The following is a 15,537-nucleotide window of genomic DNA, read 5'->3' as shown; positions in this document are numbered from 1 at the left end:
CTCCAGATGCTTTGCAAATTTTGTAATTCTATTCAAATATTTAATTGCGGTGTTTTAATTTTATCTATAAAGAAAATTGTAGATATTGCAATATTTTTTCGACAGATTCTGTGCGGTTATTGGCCAATAAAATGGCACAACTTCCTAGAGCTCTATACTCTCCAGATGCTTTGCAAATTTGGTAATTCTATTCAAATATTTAATTGCGGTGTTTTAATTTTATCTATACAGAAAATTGTAGATATTGCAATATTTTTTCGACAGATTCTGTGCGGTTATTGGCCAATAAAATGGCCCAACTTACTAGAACTGCAATCTCTATACTCTTCAGATGCTTTGCAAATTCGGTAAATCTATTCAAATCTTTAAGTGCCGTGTTTCAATTTTTTTTATACAGAAAATTGCAAATATTGCAATATTTGTTCGACAGATTCTGTGCGGTAATCGGCCAATAAAATGGCACAGCTCCCTAAAACTGCAACGTCTACACTCTCCGGAAAATTTTGTAATTCTATTGAAATATTTAATTGTGACGTTCCAATTTTATCTAAACAGAAAATTGCAATGATACTGCAGTATTTTTTCGACACATTCTATGCGGCAATTGGCCAATAAAATGGCGCAGTTTCATAGAAATGCAATATTCGTATTCTCCAACCGGTGCAACCGCAAAGCTTCATGCATCCACGACAGTCTTTCAGAGAATTGCAAGACGCAAGAGCAAACAGTAACAATGAGCGAAGGATGGACGCACAAGGAATAGAACAGAGAAAGAAAATGGCTGGTTTAAGGAAGCTGTTGCCAAAGAAATTCGCTAGTTTCTTTTAATCGATTCAGGAAGGGGGTCGCGTTTCCTGTTCTTTGAAGAATCAGAAAAGAAAGAAAGGAGAGAGACGGAACGAGGGGGGTCCAGCTGAGTCACACCCCCGGAATGATCGAAGAGAGAGAGAGAGAAAGAGAGAGAGAGAGATTGTTCGGCAACGATACCCGCCGATTCCTCGGCCGTTATTCCATTCTCGTGTGCAGCGGTGATATCGAGGGAACAACAATGGCGCATTATACGAAAGCGTGGCCCGAGCCACGACTCTGGACTCGGGGCTCTCTCCCGATTTTTCTGGGCACGGGTATCGCGATTACCCGACGGTACCCGGTTTCGCGGCGGGTCCGCGGCCATTAATTCCGCGTTCCCAACGGAACGCTTATTATCTCCGCCCGCCTCATATTTGCTTTGCTAATTCGTAGATCGTCGATCGGCGGAACGACAGATCCTGCATCCGAGGATCAACGGTACCCCGACTCCTTCCAGTACTGGCACAAAAGTATTCCAAATATTAAGGGCCCGGCATAGTCACGTGACTTTTTAATTAATTAAGACAAAATATAGTTCAATTTGTAGCCGGAGATATTTTCTAGCCCGCGCTGCTCTCGATTTCATCCAGAAAACTCATCCAATGGTATAAAAATAATCGGATTCCACGGCACGCGCATCGTCAATTTTTGGCCTACTTCGAACGCTTATGTTACCAAATATCTGCATAATCTCGGCAGCTCCTGACCAGCGCGCACTAGATTGAACCTTCCTCTTTCCAATGAGCCCTTTACCAGCGACAAAATATTCTTATATAAGGATGAAAAGTTGAGGCACGTAAAACCATTTTTTGCCGGTAATGTCGTCACTCTACCTTATCTACGCACCTTCCATTTCGTTTTCAAACTTCTTTAATATTTTTCCCGACAAGTGGCAACATTATTGTAGATTTTTACGCACGTAGGTGATTATAGATTGATTCACATTCGGGGCATAACAGTATTCGTTGGAGCTATAAAGTGCAACGTTATTGAACATCGTATAAAATTGTGGTTATCGACATAAGAGTTCGGAGGGTAGACTTTGTTATATTTTCTGGGCAACTTTGACCTCTTAACTTAACAATTATTTTGTAAAAGTGTGTATTATATTATATTATAACACCCGAGTATTCTCGGACTTTTACGTTAAAAGGTTAAAATTGATGAGCAGCTGCCTAAACGGATCTAAGCATCGCGATCTCCAGTAAAAAATCAATCATTTCAATAAAACGTGCACGAAATCCGTACTCTAGCAGCTGCATCATTCAACAGCCGTCGTCGCGAACGATTAAAAAACGCAATAAACACACCGGAGTGTTACTGCTGGATTTATGTATGAAATGTTCGACTACCTGTGGCAGATTTTTATAGGTTATGAATGTGCAATGTCTCGCAGCCAATTAACAAGCGAATCATTGCTCGCGTAATAATCGTGTGGCCTCTAAAATCGAGAGTAAGTGGCACCGGCACGCACGCGTCGCTCCGCCGACCAATAGTACGATATCTGAGCCGTTCCTTTCAAGAGGGGATGTAGCTCAGTGGTAGAGCGTTCGCTTTGCATGTGAAAGGCCCCGGGTTCGATCCCCGGCATCTCCAAATTTTTTTTTTCTTCTTTTTCGACGTGAATTTTTTTTTTTTAAGACCTCACACCCACAACGCGTGGCAAGCGTTATTTTATTTACGTGCAATACCCGATATTTATAGGCGACAGATGCACTCCCGACCTGCCGCAGATAACTCGCGCTCGTAAAATTCTTATCCGTTGATTTATTTATTTATTCGACGTTGAAAAATGAGCCGCGCCGAGTCGACTGCTTATTCTCCTTCGCGAGATGTTCCAGCTCGGAAGATGTTCGACTTCGGTGCACAGCTTGGAGGCAGTTTTTTCGGTAAAACGGTGTTAGCTGATCCATGCGGGACTGTAATTAACGTGCATCGTTAAATTTCTCATGGATTCGTTATGGCGTGCATACGTTTGATAATGGACTCGATTCTTAGCAGCGTTTGAACCCTTCAACGCGTAATCGCCGATCCCGGGCAGAGTTCGGGACAATTAAAGCGGCAATCGACTCGAGATTTTACAAAATGATGGCGAATAATACTTCGAGGCCGTAATGTATACCTTCTTCTTTCTGAATGAAAGCTAAAGACGTCGAATTTATTTGCGCGCCTAATGCATCCCGAGTTCCCGGGGTCGGAACGGTCGAATGGCAATATCAAACGAAAGTTTGGCTAAAAGGGTTCAGGCTAGCCGGCTCTAAGAGCGGACTATAATCGAAGGAGAAGCCGACCGGCTTATTATACCCGCTAATAAGCGCAGTATATCGCTATATGTCGATTATCCGCTAAGTATAGGGTCGAAAAGCGCAGGGCTATCGGCACACCAAGCGTTGGCCCGATGACTGCACGTCACTGGCATGCACACAGTCGTAACTCATACGGTCAGCTATAATGGCCGGCCCTGGTTCGGCCCTGGCTACCTCCTCTCCTCATCCTCCTCCAGCTCATCTTCCCCTCGCCACGAGCAACACGAATAAATCATAAAATTCATAACTGGCCGTCACCGACTCGGAGAAACCGTCGATGAAAAAAGAAAGTTCGTTATCGAGTGACGCGCGCACCGACCCGCCCGACCCGTCCCTCGGGATCACCCTTTCCTCGAGGAACCCACCGTGGTCAATTGTTTTTTTAAACCCCTCCCTCCCTCCCCCCCAACCCCACGTCCCTCGTCCGCTCGTTTATTTATCGCGAACCTGTTGGACACCACGGAGAAAGAAAGGAACTACTTACGTTTGCTGTTACGTATCCCCTTATCGCATGACGGGCTCTCTTGAAATCTTTCTCCCCTCCCCCACTCTTCTTCTCTTGCCTTCGCTTGCGATTCGCTCGACCCGGTCTCTTCTTCTTCTGTTGGCTAAAGGAAATTATTAACAATTATTTCTGTCGTGTCGCCCGGACCGTTGGAGATCTAATTAAATGTTTCAGTATTTCATAGAGGAACACATCGCGTTTAACACATTGTATGGATCGTACTATCGTATGGGAGGACACTTCAAGGGACGGATAAAGGACGAAGTTTTGATAAAGCTATCTGGTCAATAAAATGATACGGACTTTCGTATCCGTATGAAACGCGGTTAAAAAAAAGAACGACTCGTGTGGCGTGACCTCATAATCCAGTACCGGTGGACAGTGTTTATTGCATCGCGAGTCGACATTTTTTAATATACCTTACCACCGAATGTTTACGCTCGGTCTCGTTCATTTTTATGTTTGCCACGGCCGTAGCGTGACCAATAAAGCCACCGGTTATTATTATTATTGTCAAAAGCCCGGTCAGTGAGAACTACGGAGTGCCGGCATTCAGAGGTCGATTGCCTGTTAAATAAATAATTGAAAGGAGCGCACTGTTCCGCGTCGCTTGAAAGACTCCCTCTTCGACTCTCTCTCTCCCTCTCTCTCTCTCTCTCTCTCTCTCTTTCCCTCTCTTCCTCTCTTTGGTCGAGTGATAAACGGGCGCCGTCGACGCGACGCGCTCGTCTCGCGAGCCTAATTAGACTCGATCGTCGCGGTAATCGGCCGTTTTCTCTCCTCCTCCTCCTCTCTCTCTCTCTCTCTCTCTCTCTCTCTCTCTTCTCTTTTCTAAACTATCAATTCATCGCGCGGTGTCGCGCGACTATCTCCGAGCATCGAACAAATAAAACGGCAGGAGTCAGGCTCGCGATCCTAAGCACGCTCTATCTGGGTCGATATCGAAGCGGGGGCGGATCGCGTCACGGGAAATGGGTTACGGATTATCGCGGGAATCCGCGATTAGGCCACTCCGCGGGTGACCCTGACCGTAAACAGGTTTCTCTTCTCGTACAGTCGCTCAAACCGATCTGCAATTCGAACTCTACTCCCTGGAGGACCAATCTGAGCTTGTTGGACGTCCTTGTAATTGTCGCAGAATTTTCTAGGGTCTGCTGAAGTACTCTGGAGCTTCAAAGATTTTTTGAAAGAGTCTTAGAGCGTCCTAGAATTTTTCGGAGTTCCCAAGAGGTTTGAAAATATTAGGGGGACCCATAGGTAATCAATTATTTTGAAATCTAAAACAAACTTTGTAGTAAATTCAAGTTTTTATTATATAATCTCCATCAATATCAAGGACGGTTTGCCATCTTTCCTGCAAATTTTCAATCCCCCTCTTATAGAAATCCAGAGTTCGTCAAGCAAAATATGACTCAAGGTGCCTCCTTGCATCTTCTACAGAATGTTTTATTTCTTAAATAATGCTCCAGAGATCTGAAAAGATCAGAGGGAACAATATCCGGTGAGTACGGGGGGTGCGGTAAAACTTCCCATTGCAATTTTTTAATTTTTTCCTGAGTGAGTTTCGCTGTACGGGGCCTGGCATTGTCAATTTGCAGCATTACACCTTTTCTGTGGACTAAAGATGCCCTCTTTTTCAATGGTTCTGAATACAGCCGTTGTAATTGCTGACAATACAACTCAGCAGTAACTGTTTCTCCAGGTTTCAACAACTCAAAGCGAATTATGCCACGACAGTCTGACCAAATGCACAGTAACACCTTTCCAAGTGATAAGCTAGGTTTAGGGGTTGATATTGCGGTTTGATTTGCAGAAAGCCATTGCTTGGAAAGCTTTATGTTATCGTAAAGAATCCATTTTTCGTCTCCGGTAACGATTCTGCTAAGAAATGGATCTCTACGAAATCTGGATAGCAATCAAGTGCAAATTGATCAACGAATATTCTTGTTGGTCTCAGATCATTGATGCGGTACCCATATTCCTTGCCTGTATGCCTTTCCCATTTCGTGTGGGTGCCTTTGTATAGTTGACCATGCGGACCCAAGGCTTCTCGATAATTCTTGTATACTTAATTTTGGATCAGCTTCCACCAGTGATTTTAGGGTGTCATTATCAAATTCAACTGGTCGTCCGAGGCCTGTCAGAGAGATCATAATCACCAGCAGCAAACCTTCTGAACCAACGTTGACACTTGTTGACCTTCGATACATCTCCGTAAACATCGCAAATTTTCTTTGTTGTTACCGTTGCATTAAATCCCGCATGAAAATGAAAAAGTGTGTAAAAGGGTTGTAAAAGAAAATTATACTTTTTAGAATATTTTGAACACAGTCTGCTTTACCTAAAGCTGTTTCCTCTTCAACGATCGGTACAGAACTAAAAGCAAAACAAATTCTTTGCAAATAAATTGTTCAGAGCTTCGGTAGACTTTCTTAGAGAGAGCTCTCTATCATTTAAAATTGTCTCTGGTCTCTTAGAGAGTTTCGACACTTTCTAAAAATATCTTGAACGTATCCAAAATCGCCTAAGATTATCTCAGTGGCGCTCCTCTCCGAGCGGTCATTGAATGTCCCCGGAGGCGCTATATCGCATGACCGCGTCCTCTAGCATCTCCAAGCCCTCGGTATCGTTTCCTCGAGTTTCCCAGCACTCTCCGGACACCTCTCAGAGTCCTTCGCACGTGTTCGCAGCGTCTTCGGTCGTGCACCCTCGCGCTCGCGAAAACGAAGAATCGTGATCGACGGGATCGACGTCGGAACGATCCGGCGACGTATCGCTTAGGAAATGGGTTAGGGATTATCAGTCGGATCCGCGGTATCCAGCGGATTCGTTGCCCGGTGACCCCGAGCATCCGAGGGAACAGGTTTCGTCCCGTAGTCACGCGATCCCGAATCACCGCGTTTCCTTCGCGCTTCCTAAGCGTTTCCTCGCGTTTACGCGAGGGAATGCGCGCCGAGATTATCGCGCCAATTAGCGCGCGAGCGCGGGTTCCTTACGTGGGATCGCAACGATTCGAGCTTCCCGACCCATGCCTCGAGAAATTCCACGGGGATTCATAACTACCATCGGCAATTATAACAGCATAGATCTCCGCGCGCGCTAACAGTTTTAGATCAAAAGTTACTCCCGTCGAACGAACGCCGCGCCGCGCCGCGCCGGGGCAAACGACCCCTTAAACTTCCTTTTCGCCGCTAGCCTAATCATTCTCCTACGTTTCCTACCAGATCCTCGAGTCTTGCACAAAAATTCAGGCACGGTTCTCGGTTCGTTGGCAAACTTTGCTTCGTGACAGTTTAAAGCTAGATAAGTTTAAAAATTAATTTTGTGCGGTAATATTTTCAGTGTAGCAAATTTGATGAAGATTTGCGAGAAGATTTAACAAGTTTGCTAACGTCATTACGTAGACTGCGGATCTTTATGCAAAATAGAAAATGTTTGCATTCATTGCAACACGCGGGAGACGAATTTCAAAGCTCGGCAACTTCGCACGGCGAGCTACAATATACACAGTGACCCGTTCAAACGAGATTAGACAGCATCAAACGTCAGGAAGCATTGATCTGATCGTTTTATTTGTTTCGCTCGCAGGTTAATTCGTCTAGTTGCCCCCAATCACGCGTGATTCACGAACTTTTTCAAATTACAATGGCCCATATATGGGACACGAGACTCCACACGTGTTCAGGCGGCTACGAGGAGCCGACTTCAGCGATTTACCGAAGACAGCAGTCGCGAGAGCTCGTTTGATCGCAGCCGAGGATATAAATACCCGGCGTGGTTTAACTACAGTACTGTTGACCGCGTCGTGTCTGCATACTGATACCGAGAGAGAGAGAGAGAGAGAGAGAGAGAGAGAGAGAGAGAGAGAGAGAGAGAGAGAGAGAAAGAGAGGGAGAGAGCCCTCTTTAATTTCATGCCCTTAATCGGCAGATAAGAGACTCGAGAGAGGGCCGACTGGTTTTCCTCTATCAAACGTGTCCGCCGGTTTAATTTCGGAACGGGTGGCTTCTATTTCAGGTGCCGACCTCTTCCGGTCTGGAAAACCGAGCGAGATCCGAGAGATCGTCATTTTATCTTCGTTAAAAACACCTCGGCGCGGAAAGCGAACGAGTGTTCCTCTTGGTCAAGCAAAGCTTAGGTTTACGAATTAATTCGTGGCTCTCGCATAGTACTCTCGCATAGTCCCCCTTGGCACTGGTGTTGGGACTCCGGGGCGCCACTAAAAATTCAATTTGAATTCGTTTATATCCAACAGATCACTAAACATTTGAATAAAACATATTCAAACTTCAATTTCTAGAATCAGAATTGGGCACTCAGAAATAACCACACACCCCGCACTCAGAATTATTATTATTATTATAATAATAATTTTTGTTGAATAAGAATGGAAATACGATCTGCGATATATGTAAAGTACCAATTAACATAAACCACCTAATAATAGAATGCAAAAAATATGAGGATAAAAGGAAAAATGCTAAGTTGCCTAGATCCTTAGCCGTTCTGTTAAGTTCTAAGGAGTATATCGCCGGTCTTGCCAAGTATATCAAGGATACAAATTTGTGTAATATATTGTAAGAAAATGTACCGTGTTGCTAATGACCTCTGATGTTGAAGCAACATTAAACAATTAAATTATATATATATATTTGAATATTGTACGAATAGAATAGAATAGAACAGAAATATTCTAGATCGGAAGAAATGTGTTTCCATCTGTATCGATCATTATGTCAATTACTAGTAGGTTGCAGTAAGTGATCGAGACTGTTTTACAGAATGTATTTCAGTTGTTCCTGAATGGAACAGGGCTGGATTTAATTTGTAAAGGGCATTGGTACAGCTGCTAATTGAAATTTCGAGGTCCGAGCAGTTCAGAGCGACAAGTTTTCTTATCAGACTCTATCAGTTGAACGAGAGAAATAGAGAGAGGGAGAGAGAGAGAGAGAGAGAGACGACGAGGTACAATTTTCGCGGCGCATTCCCTCCCGTCTCGAAAGTATTACAATGGACAATGATTGCTGCCCTCCTCATCGTTTCCTGTCACCAGTCGACGCACCGGACTCGTTTCCACGCGAGGCTCTCTCTCTCTCTCTCTCTCTCTCTCTCTCTCTCTCTCTCTCTCTCTCTCTCTTTCTCTCTCTTTCTCTCCCGGCCGCTTTAAGGAGGCCTCGTAAAAGAGTGCTGTTGCGAGGGGATCCGGCTTGAAAAAAGTTTTCCACGATCCCGTCGGATTGACGGGAGCGTCGACTGCTCCTCGATGGGGAATTAGTATGCGAGAAAGCGGAGCGCGGCCCGCGGTGGCAAGAACAGAGAGAAGAGACCAGCTGACAATGGAACTGGCAGAAGAGAATGGTCACGGCTGGCCGCGCTTCGCTGCCCGAGGGTTGGTTATACCCGCTCGCTTTTATTTACACCTGCCGCGCGGCACTCGGCTACATAGGACAAGCCACGCGACGCTTATGCCAACGTGATCCCACAATTTTTTCCGAATTCGAAACTCGAAGAGTCGGACTCGTGACGAAGACCGAACAGAATGTTCTAAATACGTATATCATTAATTCCCTTTCAATTGAAATGAAATTCTATCTTATCGCAGTCAGTATTTGGCCGTGGTTATACAATAAATATAAATTTTCTATTTTTCCTAGTAGATTATAGCCATAAAAGAAGTTCTGATCACAAAATAAATTGTAGCGCAAGCGGTTAACGTTCTCGCAAATTATTTTGTTTGCACAACTGAATTCGGTGTGTTCAGCTTTTATCCAAGACTACAAGATTATGTTTGGAAGTATTCTCCACCATTTTGTAGTACTTTTCCCCATATAGCTTGTAGATTAGGGATGCCCTTTCGAAAAGGACTGCGGTTTCCTGACTATGAAGTGATCAGTGCGCATTTTTTCAGTTCTTTAATGCAATTATTTCCCCGGAAAAATTACGTTAGAGGGGCCTGAACAGATGACAGCCTGCCGGGGCCATGTCTGGAGAGTGTGCCACAGTGAAATGCAGTGGGACTCGATTTATGCAAACTGTTTTCGGGGAACGAACCGAGTCCGCTAACCCTCCCCTCCACTATCGTTTCTTCGTCCGTATAACTGGATTTCTGCTCACCTATTCGAATACGTAGACAGTAGGGTTTCTGTGTTTCTCAAGCATTAGCGGAAGAAGCGTTGCGCGATTGTTTCTACGAATACTACAAGTTCGGATAAACGGTATGCTGCGAGCTCCGAACAGTTAGTTCGCATAATAGGAGCCCAGTAACCAGTTCGGTAAATTGGGTATTCTGACAGCGATGGTTCCGATAAATGAAGTTCTAATGAATGGAATCCCACTGTACAACGAACTCTGAACTTAGCGGCTTGCTTTATCGACTCGCACTGGAAGATTTTCAACGGAACCTATTGACCGTCCTATAAAATTAACGGTAACGGGTTAAATCTTTATAGTACGATTTTTGTTGATATGTAGATACGTTTGTATAGGTGTGGACACTTCTAGAGGTGAATTTTTCTAGGCTAGCAGCTTACGCAAGTCGAGGCCGAGAGATTTCGGGTAAGAAGAAGAAGCCGGAAGGCGGCGATGAAATCGATTAGGCTTGGAGACCAGTTCACGTGACCCTTTCTGATCCGCCACCGGGGCTAGGCAAACTTTGAACCGAGTTACCCGGCTATATTGCAGCCAGTTACAACCGACGGGGTATATAAATAGGCGGCGTCAGTCGGCCGAATCCAGGAAAAGTTCCCAGTGGCCGGCCCCGACTCGCTGCGGAAGAGCACCGCGAGCCTATTCTCACCTGCTCGACCCGTGTTCCCCATATTTCAACCCCCCAAACCTACACGCGTCTAACCCCCGCACGCTCTTCGACGTAATTTGTCACAAAACCAGGCATTTCCATTTTATTAGCATTCTTCTTGCCGAGAGGGTTCACGCCGACCAGTTATATTCTCATCTAGAAACAATCGATCCTTAGTTTTGTTGCGTTCTTTGAAAATTTTAGAAAACGAACATCTCACCTTACTCGCTTCTCAACAAGACACTTGAAGAAGTCCGAAAAATGCTGTGCAATAACTCGCAGTCGAGCGATCACGCCCTTGCCGACACGTGGTCTGGTACCACTTCCGGTAGAAGAAAACGCTCGTAACAAGTACACGTGGGCTAATACATTGCCTGACGATTTTATCGCTGGCCATGCCCGGCAGCAATTTACATACATTCTTAAAATATACATCGATTTATCCGATTGCGGATCTTTGCGCACAATAAAACTCCCTCGGCCCCTGCAACTCTGGCTATAAACCGAAAATCAATTTTCCACAAAGTACAATGCAAGCCCTATTGAACTCGATTCTGCAATAAACAATACGGCGAAAATATGCGGCGGAAAAAAGGAATGTTTAAAGAAAACGAAGTTGGATGTAAGGAGATAGTATAAGAAAACGGGATAAAATATGATAAAATAGATTAAAATAAAATATAATAGAATAGATTAAAATAAAATATGATAAAATAGATCAAAATAAAATATAACCAAATAGATCAAAATAAAATATAATAGAATAGATTAAAATAAAATATAATAGAATAGATCAAAATAAAATATAACCAAATAGATCAAAATAAAATATAACCAAATAGATCAAAATAAAATATAACCAAATAGATCAAAATAAAATATAACAAAACAAAATGTATAGGATCAATGAATGAAGTGCAGTGAAGCAATATAAAGTGGAATGTTCGCAACAGCAAAGTTCCACGTATGAAACGCGAGGTATCTCGTTCAAGACGTGTTACCAAACACTGGTGGTTTGTTATTTCGTCGGGTTTCCCGCGGGATGAGCGCGGAACGTCCGGAAGAGGAATGTCGACGCTTGCTCGCGCCGAATTTTTCAAAGGCTGGCGCGAGTGCATCGCCGCGCTGGATGCACTTCAGGCGGTCGAGTGCACACCGTTCGCCAACTATGAACGAACTTCTTTGTTCGGCCAAGAAAGGAGAGAGTTCCCTTTGCAACAGCTCCGATCGACCATAGTTGCGCGACGATCGATTCGATATTAATGGCTTGCTCTCTCTCTCTCTCTCTCTCTCTCTCTCTCTCTCTCTTTCTCTCCGAGGAGAACCGGGTGCATCGCGGTTCTGAACGCGTTTCGTTCCCGATCGGGGACCAACCGAATTTAGAACGGGATTCAAATAGCGTCGAATCGATAGCTTCCGTTTTTAGCGGTGCGTTTCGATGGATATTATAGTGATTGAACGCTGGAATCCGAGAGCCTCGTGATTAATCAATTGGAGTTTCATTTGAAATTCAAACCGTTTACCCGCCACATCGAGGAGTTAATAGACCCCGGATTTGTCTGAAAAATAAAAACTGTATTAATTGCAAGGTATAGGAGAGCCAAATAGATATTCGTTTCTTTCCTGAATCGTTTTAATCTGATGGTGCATCATCGTTTTTCGCGTTCGAGCAAGCTTTACAGGTAACGGAATGGTTCTTGATCTATTTAGGACGGATCGCGATGGATTTATGGGGACTGTGGGAAATCGAGGTGACTAGCTTCGACTATCGATTGGTCGGGAGCATGGTCAGCGTTGGCCGGGGCCCGTTATCATCGAATCGGACTCGAAGCGTGTCGAAGAGGCTCGTGAAAACAAAGAAGCGCGGGGAAACTCGATGGCCAGGACAGTCTAAACCCTCTTCCCAGCGATAGTACGCGAACACGCATGCAATATGCATAAGCCGTGCCAGTTCGCGAGCGGTAGCATGCATACCTGGATAAAATAATCGTTCGCGGGATCGACGATAAATACAAACTTTTTCTTTTATATTTCGCCTCCGATCGCGTAATGCCCGTAAAGGATTCGACGACAATGTTTCTCCGGGAACCACGTCGTTGATGGCGGAAATGTTCTATGTATAGATGTGCGTATAATAGGTATATAAATAAATTTTAGTCCGAGCGGCCTTGATGCTTTCGGACGAGCAAATCGTGAAAGACTTTTCAGTCGGCTGTGTACGCGACCCTTTCCGGTACGAGGAACTCGCTGGAAGCGCCTTCCGTTTCCCGGAAGCGGCCGTCGAGATTAACGTTCCCGAGCGAAACGTGAATCGAGTGCCCGTCGCGAATCAATGAAACGCACACTATCGTTTAATGGGACCCTACGCACACACGCACACAAACATACAAGCGCGCGTCACGCGCGATTATCGTACGACACAAGTTGTACAACTTCGTTTGATAACGCTTTGTTTGAACTGACATCGGAACACTCGCCGATACTGATTTTTGTCAACATTACTACCCTCGCAATTCGCACGAGTTTGTACCCGTTCGAAATTCTTGTTATTCACTCTTGGTCTCAATCTGTTATCATTAGTTTGCTCCTCATTCTTGATATTTACTCTCGATAATAATTCTTCCTATCTATTCGTGTTGTCTGCGATTAATTCTAGCTAGTGGTTCTTGCTATTTACTCTTACTACTTATTCTAGCTAGTAATTCTTGCTGTTTATTCTTACTAGTAATTCTAGATAATAATTCTTGCTATTTATTCTTACTACTAATTCTAGATTATAATTCTTGCTATTTATTCTTACCACTAATTCTAGCTAGTAATTTTTACTAGTAATTCTTGCTATTTATTCTTACTACTAATTGTAACTAGTAATTTTTACTATTTATTCTTACTAGTAATTCTTGCTACTAATTCTAGCTAGTAATTCTTGCTATCTATTCTTACCACTAATTCTAGCTAGTAATTTTTACTATTTATTCTTACTAGTAATTCTTGCTATTTATTCTTACTACTAATTCTATCTAGTAATTTTTACTATTTATTCTTACTAGTAATTCTTGCTACTAATTCTAGCTAGTAATTCTTGCTGTTTATTCTTACTACTAATTTTAGCTAGTAGTTCTTGCTATTTATTTTTATTATTAATTCTAGCTAATAATTCTTGCTATTTATTCTTACTACTAATTCTAGCTAGTAATTCTTACTATTTATTCTTACCACTAATTCTAGCTAGTAATTCTTGCTATTTATTCTTAATAGTAATTCTAGCTATTTATTCTTACTACTAGTTCTTGATACTAATTCTAGCTAGTAATTCTTGCTATTTATTCTTTTTACTAATTCTTGCTATTTATTCTTACTACTAGTTCTTGATACTAATTCTATCTAGTAATTCTAGCTATTTATTCTTTTTACTAATTCTTGCTATTTATTCTTACTACTAGTTCTTGCTACTAATTCTAGCTACTAATTCTTGATATTTATTCTTACTACTAGTTCTTGCTACTAATTCTACCTACTAATTCGTGATATTTATTCTTACTATTAATTCTTGCAAACCAATTGTTATTTTCTCCCATTATTTATTCAGTTATTTATCTAGGTTTTTTAACATATTGTTCGTATATTGTTGTTAATCGTTTCGTTTTACCCCCCGCTGTATTTGCTCGCCATACCGTAAAATTATAATGATAATAGCACATTGCGAAGTTTCGAGGAAGAGAAATTGAGTACGAGTTTCGTGGAACGCATCCAGTGACAGGAAGTCGAAAACCGAGGCGCGGTAAATTTGATTCGTGGGAGCAAATTAAATCATGCGCGTAATCTCATTAATTATTCGCAATTAAATCCTCGATCCTGTCCTTCCCGAAAGTATTTACATAAGAATTTCATAAAATGTTTTACTATTTCCACAGATCCATCGATCAATATCGATCCAGCAATCGAACTGATCGATCTATCAAGAACACAGTGTAAGTATTCGAGCCGGCATCTACCCTCAAAAACCGGTCTACAAAATCTGGCAAAACTGTACAACAAAGCTGACCGACGAACCAGAACCTGTATGCAACAATTAAAAGCAGCATAAACATCCGGCAGTTCGTTTATCAATTTCGACCCAGCTGCCGCGTGGGAACGCGTTACTCATGCCGTAAATCACTGTCCCGCAATGCCAGTGCGTTACACTATCGCGTTACGTCCGAGTGACGTTCCGTAAGCAAGATTACACCATAGCGTAATCCGGCAAACAACCGAGTAAAGAAAGTAAACGTTTTCCGGTCTCCCGGTGTTGAACCGCGAACGATTTTTCGGTGGAAACAACGTTCACGGACAGCGCAAAGTACGCATGCAATATTCACAAAACATCGACTCACCTTTGGCCAAACTTCACGCGCTCGCCAAACTCATGCTCCCCGGGAACGTTTCTCGCGGTCGCCGGCACGTCGTCGACTGTCCGGGTCAAGTTCGTTCTTCGTCGAACGATCTGTCGATTGTTTTCGATGCACCAGAAAGACCGTTCGGGCTGTCACATTTTGATCGAGCCCGCGTTTTCCACTCGGCGACACGACACAACACACAACGTGTAGAAGGGCGCGTGACTATCGCGCAGCGACACTCCCGCGCTCCACGACGCGCGAACTCCGAATGATCGCGAGCACGAGATACGCTGGCCCCCATGCCGACTGTGTACACAACCCGCGGCGACCAATCGCCGATCAGCGGCTGCCCCGCGGCCCAATCAGATCGTCGCGCCACCACCCCTTCTCTGGCCGTACCATCATCTACCTTACCGACCGCGGGCAATCGAGGAATCGATGTATCGATCGACGAACGATGGGGGTGGTCGGACAAAAATGCGCGGGAGAAAGTCTTGTTGACTTGAATTTAAATTCTTTAAATGCCTTTGCTGTTTTGCATTCGATCTACTCATTTTTATCATAAATACGTAAAATCATTTTATCAAGATATGTAGTCTTGTAAATATATCGATAAACTTTGATTTTTAAAAAGCAGGAGACAGTCGAGTTATCGGAATATTTTAGTTGATCATTTTTTCCATCCAATCAAATTATAAAATAGCT

The 15,537-nt window shown here is 43.5% G+C and overlaps 1 protein-coding gene and 1 non-coding gene across 6 annotated transcripts in view; one reads left to right on the top strand and one right to left on the bottom strand.

Moving 5' to 3' along the window:
- The window catches only part of LOC143356120 (uncharacterized), a 41,117-nt gene extending 25,974 nt beyond the window's left edge, over window positions 1–15,143 (bottom strand). For 3 of the 5 annotated variants that reach the window (XM_076791548.1, XM_076791550.1, XM_076791551.1), the window contains exons 1-2: window positions 14,830–15,142; window positions 3,640–3,763 (exon numbers count right to left, since the gene is read on the bottom strand). The gene's annotated coding sequence lies outside the window, so the exon portion shown is untranslated. Of the gene's footprint in view, window positions 1–3,639; window positions 3,764–14,829 lie in introns of all 5 variants that reach the window. The other 2 variants (XM_076791552.1, XM_076791549.1) reach the window with 2 other exon arrangements.
- Trnaa-ugc (transfer RNA alanine (anticodon UGC)) lies at window positions 2,374–2,445 on the top strand. The gene has a single exon. It is a non-coding gene; the product is annotated as a tRNA-Ala (tRNA).
- Window positions 15,144–15,537: the final 394 nt, after the last annotated feature.

The sequence above is a fragment of the Halictus rubicundus genome, chromosome 8, assembly GCF_050948215.1.
Source record: "Halictus rubicundus isolate RS-2024b chromosome 8, iyHalRubi1_principal, whole genome shotgun sequence".
NCBI classification, from domain to species: Eukaryota; Metazoa; Arthropoda; class Insecta; order Hymenoptera; family Halictidae; genus Halictus; species Halictus rubicundus.
This window is presented reverse-complemented; position numbering and strand designations above follow the sequence as displayed.